The sequence below is a fragment of the Pinus tabuliformis genome, chromosome 4_1, assembly GCF_031772625.1.
Source record: "Pinus tabuliformis cultivar Carrire ecotype Pingquan chromosome 4_1, CPIR1, whole genome shotgun sequence".
Classification (NCBI taxonomy): Eukaryota; Viridiplantae; Streptophyta; class Pinopsida; order Pinales; family Pinaceae; genus Pinus; species Pinus tabuliformis.
Genome location: NC_142303.1, coordinates 686,864,216 through 686,874,046, shown reverse-complemented (window position 1 = coordinate 686,874,046; position 9,831 = coordinate 686,864,216). Strand labels below are relative to the sequence as shown.

The 9,831-nt window shown below is 34.6% G+C and overlaps 1 pseudogene; it reads left to right on the top strand.

The window, feature by feature from the left end:
• The first annotated feature begins 2,567 nt into the window (after window positions 1-2,567).
• Window positions 2,568-3,846, top strand: LOC149177996 (protein FLX-like 2 pseudogene; annotated as a pseudogene).
• Window positions 3,847-9,831: the final 5,985 nt, after the last annotated feature.

The following is a 9,831-nucleotide window of genomic DNA, read 5'->3' as shown; positions in this document are numbered from 1 at the left end:
TACTGCAAGAGGAAATCTATGGAAATTTGAAAACAATATTCTTATTATTTTATCAAACAACAAAGAGCATTTAGAAGGGTAATTACACAATGATCCAGTGCAAGAAAATAAGGTTTTCCACAAATCAATTAATTCTTTTAAAAAAATTCAACAATTCCAATTTAATAATCCTATCGGCCTCTTTTTGTACTTTTGGGACAATTGCTAGTTTTAATTACTGTGAAGATAAATTTTGGAAGTAATATGCCACTTTCCCACACATATAAAGCACATTGGTAAATATGATTGTGATAGTTTTAATGTAATGTGGAGATAAGTTTTGGAAAGTTTTGGAAGAATATGCCAAGCATATCCTTCGTCTGACTTCATATCGATGGTTGGGAAAAAAGCTCGGTGTCGTGTGTTGCAGGGGATTAAAAAAGCTCGGTGCCACATGTTGCAGGCAGTTAGAAAAGGTCGGTGCCGCCTGTTGCAGGAAGTTACTTGATGGCGCGCGTCCTGCAGGCGTTTAGTTGATGAAATGGGGGGTTTAATAGACAGAAAAGAAGAACTTGGTTAACAGGAGGAAAGCATGACAGGAAACATGGAGGAAATTACAAGCACCGGCATTGGTTCGTAAACTGATCAGATAAGTCCTCGCTCGAATGCATCAACTCTAGGATCGACTGGAGTACCGGCATTGAAACTTGGCATGGCCTACCAGCAAGTACCGGAAATGAATGCATACCCAGTGAGTACCGAGAATGCATGGACACCTGATCGAATATCGACATCGCCACCTGAATCGAGTGCCTCGACAAGCGACATTGACAAGCGGCATAGAGGACTTCTGGGAGAAACTTTTTTGATTCTTGACATCGACTCCTGAATAGCTAGTGGGACGGACAATGGGCACGGTCTAGAGCATAATTCATGCCTCCTGAATAAGTAATGGGATTGGCACGGTCACAGTATAGAGTCATCATGCCTCTTTTCTTGTCCCAGCTCGGGGTGTTTTTACTGTGATAAAGGAAGTCTATGAAGTTTATGCACTGGTATAATGGTACCAGTGTGAAATTGCATTGAAATTTTGATATATTAAGAATAAATATCTCCTTAGCGCAGTTGGACAGTTGAGTATTTTCTACATACAACCATCTAACAACCTTGGAATGGTGCACGAAAAGTGATAACTCAGATCGAGAACCCTACATCCCTTCATCCATTCATTTTTCTCCCTTCTCAGTTTGTTTAGTCTTCATAACATTCATTTTTCTCCCTTCTCAGTTTGTTTAGTGCTCATAACAGATTTGGGATGCAGAAGCTTTGAACTTGGGTTTCTTAGTAAGACTATTTTCTAAACCCTCGTTGAAATTTAAATTTTGGTTCAGAGAAATCGTTGCGAGAGACATTGGTTTATTCATGAGTATTGAGTTTTTAGTAAACTGCAGTAGAAGCATCTCTATATTCTAAAGACTCCTGAATAACTAGGACGGACAAAGGGCACGGTCTAGAGCATAATTCATGCCTCCCGAATAACTAATAGGACGGACACGGTCACGGTATAGAGCCATCCTGCCTCTTTTCTTGTCCCAGCCCAGGGTGTTTCTACTGTGTTAAATAAAGTCTGAAGTTTATGCACTGGTATAATGGTACCCGTGTGAAATTACCGTGAAATTTTGATATATTAACAATAAATATCTCCTTAGCGTAGTTGGAAAGTTAAGTTTTGTCCACATTCCACCGCCTAACAACCTTGGAATGGTGCACAGAAAGTGATAACTCAGATCAAGAACCGTACATCCCTTCATCCATTGATTTTTCTCCCTTCTCAGTTCATTTAGTGGTCATAACAGATTTTGGACGCAGACGCTTTGAACTTGGGTTTCCTGGTAAAACTATTTTCTAAACCCTCGTTAAAATTTAATGTTAACTTTAGAGAAATCGTTGCGAGAGCCATTGGTTTATTCATGAGTATTGGGTTTTTAGTAAACTGCAATAGAAGCATCTCTATATTCTAAAAGTTTTGGGCACAATATGGTAAAAAGTTTGATTCATTTTAATGTTATATTTGTTGGGGTTAAACTTTGATTTAGGGTTTATGAGCATGGGTTGACCACTTAGCGGCCTCTATTTTAATTCCTCTTCGAGTCACGCATGAGTCTGCAATTTATATATGATGAATTGTTAATATTGTTGTTCTTAGGGTTGACATTTTGATTTTAGGACTTTGAGTGGGTTTTGGCTACTATGGGGTCTCTATTTCAATTCCCCTGAAGTCTCCACTGAAATTGAGATATGATGCTAAAAAACCTAGGGTTCTCTTACATACTGATATCCGAGGCTCAACTAACATTGGAACTTTTTTTTCTTTGAATGTATAGAATTTAATGGTTGCTTTGAACGAAATTTCCTAGTTAATTTCGGTTTTTGTACAGTAGAATACATCTGAGAGTTATTCGTTGGATAGAATATCTGTTATACACTGGATAGTGTTATAAAATAACAGTGGCTAGCTATTTAGAAAACGATTTGCTCTCCTCTAATTTATGCAAATGTTCAATTATGTTTAAACAATACAGGACCTTTACAGAAATGGCAGGTCGAGGACACATGCCACGATCACTTGCAAGACACCCAGGCATGTGTCCAGACCCTATTGGTCGAGTTATGCGTCATCCTTTAGGGCCACATCCTCTGGATCAGTTGCCTCCTATTGAGCTCCTAGAACAGAGATTGGCAGGTCAACATGGAGATTTACAAAGGATTGCGATGGATAACCAGAGGCTGGGTGCAACACATGTAGCTCTTAGAGAGGAGCTTGCTGGTACCCAACAAGAGTTGCAGAGAATGCATGTTCAGATGGCAGCTATTCAGGGCGACAAAGAGCATAAAAGAGGCTTGATTGCTAAAACAACAAAGATGGAAGCTGAACTTTAGGCTACTAAGACTATGAAAGGTGAACTAGCTGACGCACAAAGCCTGATGTCAATAAGACAGGATTTAACTGGCCAATTGCAACAACTCACCGCAGAACTACATAGCTCATGCAGAAGTTGAAGAGATCCCTTCTTTACATGCTGAAATGGATGGACTAAGGCAGGAGGTACTTCAATAATGAAAAATTATTAGTTCAGTCAAGCATTGCAGAGATTGTTTTTGTGCCCCCTCTTGTTCGAGAAGGAATTAATTTTGTTATAATATGAACAAAATCGTTGCGTGGGTACTATCCCACAGGCTGTCCCAGTACACATTTTACTGGAATCTGATGGTATCATCCCTTGTTAATGAAAATTGGTGGATGCGCGTGCTTATAGTCCATACTTTTTTATCCATATTGTTCTGTATCTCTGTCGATGTCTGTACGCAGACACCTGAACATACAGTGTCCCATGGCACATAACATTTTGAAAATATGAATTTTGGTAGAATAAGCTTGTGATATTGCGTCATGTTGTCAGTGCAAGGGAATCTCACTGTTGTATGTTTTTGAATGAAAGGAATGCATTTGAACATGAGAAGGCTGCAAATAATGAACAAATGCATCAGATGTAGGCCATGGAAAAGAACTTTCTTTCTGTGGCAAGAGAAGTGGAGAAACTACGTTCTCAGTTGGCAACTGCTGACAAGAGAGTTCATGGTAATTGTTTCCTTTGGAAATGCTATGTTCATGAAGATCATAATATCAAATGATATTGTAGTTTTCGCAAATGTATTATTGTTCTAGCTCGAAGCGGTTTCATGGTTATACATTTCATGGTCATAATAACAAATGTCATCACTTCAGAGATCGTGCGTCGGAACTTATGGATTCTCAGTGAGCCAGAACTTATTCTGATCAAATCAGGGTCAGCACACGGGAGTTAGTTAGACCATTGATTGCTATTACCCCTTGAAGCCTACAGGACCACTCTTTCAGTTGGACAGCTCAGCCAGCTACTCAAAGTAAGTCTTGGATTGCTTAATCATTCGAACTGCCTTATTTCAGACAACCAAAACTTAAAGAGACACCTAGAATATCCCGATGATGATACACAAGCTCAATTTGATGGCATTTAGTGTGTGAGATTATAACAACTGAAATCTTTCAATGCTGGGTGGCAACCTCAATCATTCTGATGGCGAGAGGAAGAGAAAATTCCCATATTAACCAGAAGACTTGGAACAGAATCACTCGCATAGAGACATTTACCTTGTCTATTGTATAAACAATAACAACAAATCAATACAGTGGATATACTCAACCTGGTCCGGAAGCTGCCATAGCGTCTCCCTGAACTGTTGCTGATTCGACTGCTTATGCTTCTTATGCTTCTGTTGCTTCAACCTGTAGTAAACTGGTTTAAGGTGTAGAAGCCAAGGCGAAGTTATAGATATCTGAATCACTAGTGAATGTACCAGTGCAATTTCTTAGCTTCCCCGCGAGTAAAGTCTGGGATCTGCAACGGCGCTAGAAGATGAGCCAGAGCCAGTACATGCACAGAGCCATGTGGTTTGGTTTCTGTGTGGTCTGTGGCATGTTTGTGGCGTGTCACCTTTTTTATAGACATATAAGGCGTGTCACCTTTTTTTATAGACATATAAGGCATATGAGATAAAGACACACCAGAAATATATCCAAACTGCAAACCACCTAGCATGATCATGCCATAGAATTAATGTTAGCATTAGTTTACACTAGTGAAATATACAAACGCAATAATTCACATAATCTATGCTCCTAACTAAATAATTAACATAAAACTAACAATTCACATAATATATGCTCTTCTTATGGAAGTGGCCATGAAGTGCAAAACTATGATGAAAACTATGCTCAACGATGCTCGGTACACAACTATGATGAAAACTATGCTCAACTATGCTCGGTACACGGCTAGGCAGGGACTAATCCGCTTAAATTAATGTTAAAGGCCACAATTTCGAGGCCACCATTTGGATTACTATAATCTTTGTCTTGCTTACCACCGGCACTAACAAGAAAACCCATAAACATATGTATCTGATGAATTTTGGGGGTAAGGCTCAATGCTAACCCTTCACACATTTTGTTCCTGCAGGTTTTCATTTGACAACATTGCGTTTTCATCCTACATTAATTTAAATTAAATATTTTTATATATTAATTTATTTTAATAATTTGTTTTATTTTTAAAATTTTAATAAATATTAATAAAAAATAATTAAATTTTCCACTATTGACACCAAAAAAATTCCAACCGTATTAGATGTTATTATCAAACAGTGCAGATATTTCCATGGGAGAAAAAAAATAAAAGCACAAGACACCATTAAAAAATTTAATTTAAAGGTAAGTGAGAATTTTAATTAATTATAAAGAAAAAAATATTATACAAAATCTTACCAGAATTTTAATTAATTATAAAGAAAAAATATTATACAAAATCTCGAATATTGTTGGCTTGCCATTTGAGAAATTAAATCAACAATATTTGAATAAGTAAAATATTGTGTTAGGCTTCTCTTATTTTATCAACAATATTTGAATAAGTAAAATATTGTGTTAGGTTTAAATTATTTTTCTTGGAGAACTTTTCTATTAAAAAGAAACATCTAATAGCTCATAAAGAGATAGAGCATCAAATATCTCATAAAGAGATAGAGTTGTTAAACATATACGTGGAAAACAAAATAATAATTATAATTTTAGATATTTAATAGAGTTAAACATATACGTTGAAAACAAAATGATAATTATAATTTTAGATATTTAAGTGAATAATGTATAATACTTGGAAAAAAGTGACTAATATATAATATAAAAAGAAAGAAGCGACTAATATATAATATAAAAGAAGAAAAATGAACTTAGGAATAATAATTATATTTTTAGACATTTAAGTGAATAATGTATAATACTTGGAAAAAAAAGTGACTAATATATAATATAAAAGAAGAAGATTAACGTATCAAATTATTCAGTTATTTCCTAATTTGACATGATACCAAAGTTAAACATTTTCTAAAAGTACAACTTTTGGTGTTTCACTCATACTATGTTATGGCATGTAAATATTACATGATATCAAAGCTAAACATTTTCCAAAAGTACAACTTTTGGTGTTTCGCTCATGCTTTGTTATGGCATGTAAATCTCGACATGATATCAAAGTTAAACATTTTCCAAAAGTACAACTTTTGGTGTTTCGCTCATGCTATGTTATTGCTTTGGGTTTATAATCCCTTGGGTTCAATATTATTGCTTTGGGTCTATAATCCCTTGGGTTTATGAAAATCAGTGATGCTCAACCATAGTATAAAAAGAAGAAGAATTAATGTATAGAAAAAAAAAAGTGACTAAATATATAATATAAAAAGAAGAATTACTCAGTGAACAACTAAATTTATAGTTGTTATTCTTCAATTTGGCAGCTTTTAGCAAATAATATAATCCTCAAATTATTATCAAAGTTAAACATTTTCTAAAAGTACAACTTTTGGTGTTTCACTCATGCTATGTTATGGCATGTAAGTACAACTTTTGGTGTTTCGCTCATGCTATGTTATGGCATGCAAATCTCTTGGTTGCTTTAGGGTTTAGTATTATTGCTTTGGGTTTATAATCCCTTGGGTTTATGAAAATCAGTCATGCTCAACCATAGTCCAATATTGCATTGTGATGACCATAGTCCAACATTGCATTGTGATGACCATAGTCCAACATTGCATTGTGATGACCAAAAGTACAACTTTTGGTGTTTCACTCATGCTATGTTATGGCATGTAAGTACAAATTTTGGTGTTTCGCTCATGCTATGTTATGGCATGCAAATCTATTGGTTGTTTTAGGGTTTAATAATATTGCTTTGGGTTTATGAAAATCAGTCATGCTCAACCATAGTCCAATATTGCATTGTGATGACCATAGTCCAACATTGCATTGTGATGACCATAGTCCTCAACCATAGTCCAACATTGCATTGTGACAAAGATTGTCAATATGAAAAGATTGTCAATATGAAAATCAATCATGGTCCAATGTCACATGGTGACAAATATTCTCTTAATATGAAAATCAATCATGGAACCATGGCCCAATGTCACATGGTGACAAATATTCTCTTAATATGAAAATCAATCATGGTGAACCATGGCCCAATATCACATGGTGACAAATATTCTCTTAATATGAAAATCAATCATGGTTAACCATTGCCCAACGTCTCATGGTCCAATGTCACATGGTGACAAATATTCTCTTAATATGAAAATCAATCATGGTCAACCATGGCCCAACGTCGCATTGTGATAAATATTGCGTCACTATGAAAACCAACCATGCTTAACCATGGTTGATCATGGTCAATAATCACAGTCGAAGATTGTCTATTTGTCCAATGTCACATTATGACAACCATGGTCATCCGTGGTCATCCATGGTCAAGCATGATCAATATGACAATCAATCATGGTCAACCATGTTCCAACATCCAATGTCACATTATGACAACCATGGTCAACCATGGCCCAACATCATATTGTGACAAATATTATCTCAATATGAAAATCAATCATGGTCAACCATGTTCTAGTGTCACATTGTAGCAAATATTGTGTCAATATGAAAATTAACCATGGTCAACGATGGTCTACCATGTTTATTTTAGGGTTGACCATGGTCAACCATGGTTCAATATTCTTGTGGTATAATATTAATCTAAGGGTTCATATTCATAGGGCATAATATTATTCATAAGATTTATAATATTAATCCTAGGGTTTAATATAAATCCCTTGAGTTTATAATCATGTTCAACCATGGTCCAATGTCACATTGTGACAAATATTGTTCCAATATGAAAATCAACCATGTTCAACTATCGTTATACATGGTCAATCATGGTCAACCATGGTCTAACATCACATTGGGACAAAGATTGTCTCAATATGAAACTCATCCATGGAAACATGGTCAACGATGTTCAGCCATGGTTAACCATGGTGAAATGTTGTATTGTGACAAACAGTGTCTCAATATGAAAATCAATCATGGTCAATCATGATCAATATAAAAAAAATCATGGTCAATCATGGTCAACGATGGTCCAATGTCTCATTATGACAAAGATTATCTTAATCTGAAAATCAACCATGGTAAACAATGGTTGATCATGGTCATTTATGGTTGATCATGGTCATTTATGGTTGATCATGGTCATTTATGGTCAACCATGGTTAACTATAGTCCAACATTGTATTGTGACATAGATTGTTGCTCAATATGAAAATAAACCATGGTCAACCATGGTCAATAATTAGTAAAAATTATAATAATGCAGTCAAATAAAAAGATTAGTTAGTTTTTTATTTAAATAAATAATTTTGAATTAATTTATGATTCTAAAATTTGAAAAATTAATTTAAAAAAGAAAAAGTTAATAGATAATTGACTTAGAAATGAAATAAATTTTTAATTAAACTAAAAACTAAAATAGTGATAAGATAAGATTGGAAATTTTTTAGGGCCATGGTCCAATATTCCTATGGTATAATATTAATCTAAGGGTTCATATTCCTAGGGTATAATATTAATCCTAGGGTTTAATATAAATCCCTTTGGGTTTATAATCCCTTGGGTTTTTTAGTATCAATCCGTTGCATTTTCTGAAAATGAGCCATGCTCAACCATAGTCCAGCGTTGCATTGTGATGAAGATTGTCAATATGAAAATCAATCATGGTCAACCATGGTCCAATGTCAGATGGTGACAAATATTCTCTTAATATGAAAATAAATGATGGTCAACCATGGCTCAATGTCGCATTGTGACAAATATTGCATCTCTATGAAAATCAACCATGCTTAACCATGGTTAATCATGGTCAACCATGGTCAATAATCACAGTCACATTGTGAGGAAGATTGTCTCTTTGTCCAACTTCACATTATGACAACCATGGTCCAATGTCGTATTGTGACAAAGATTATCTCAATATGAAAATCAATCATGGTCAACCATGTTCCAACGTTGTATTGTAACAAATATTGTGTCAATATGAAAATAAACCATGGTCAACGATGGTCTACCATGTTTATTTTAGGGTTGACGATGGTTAACCATGGTCCAATATTCCTATGGTATAATATTAATCTAAGGGTTCATATTTGTAGGGTATAATAGTATTCATAAGATTTATAATATTAACCCTAGGGTTTAATATAAATCTCTTGGGTTTATAATCATGGTCAACCATGGTCCAATGTCACATTATGACAAAGATTATTCCAATATGAAAATCAACCATGTTCAACCATCGTCATACATGGTCAATCATGGTCCAACGTCACATTGTGACAACGATTGTCTCAATATGAAACTCATCCATGGTCAATCATGGTCAACGATGTTCAACAATGGTTAACCATGGTCAAATGTGGCATTGTGACAAACAATGTCTTAATATGAAAATCAATCATGGTCAATCATGGTCAATATGAAAAAAAAAACATGGTCAATCATGGCCAACCATGGTCCAATGTCTCATTGTGACAAAGATTTTCTCAATCTAAAAATCAACCATGGTTGATCATGGTCATTTATGGTCAAGCATGGTCAACTATATTTCAACATTGCATTGTAACATAGATTGTTTCTCAATATGAAAATAAACCCTGGTCAACCATGGTCAATAGTTAGTAAAAAATATAAGAATGCAGTCAAATAAAAAGATTAGTTTATTTTTTAGTTTAATAAATAATTTTGAATTAATTTATGATTATAAAATTTGAAAAAACAATTTAAAAAGGAAATTTTTATTAGATAATTGACTTAGAAATGAAATAATTTTTTAATTAAACTAAAAACTAAAATAGTGATAAGACAAGATTGTA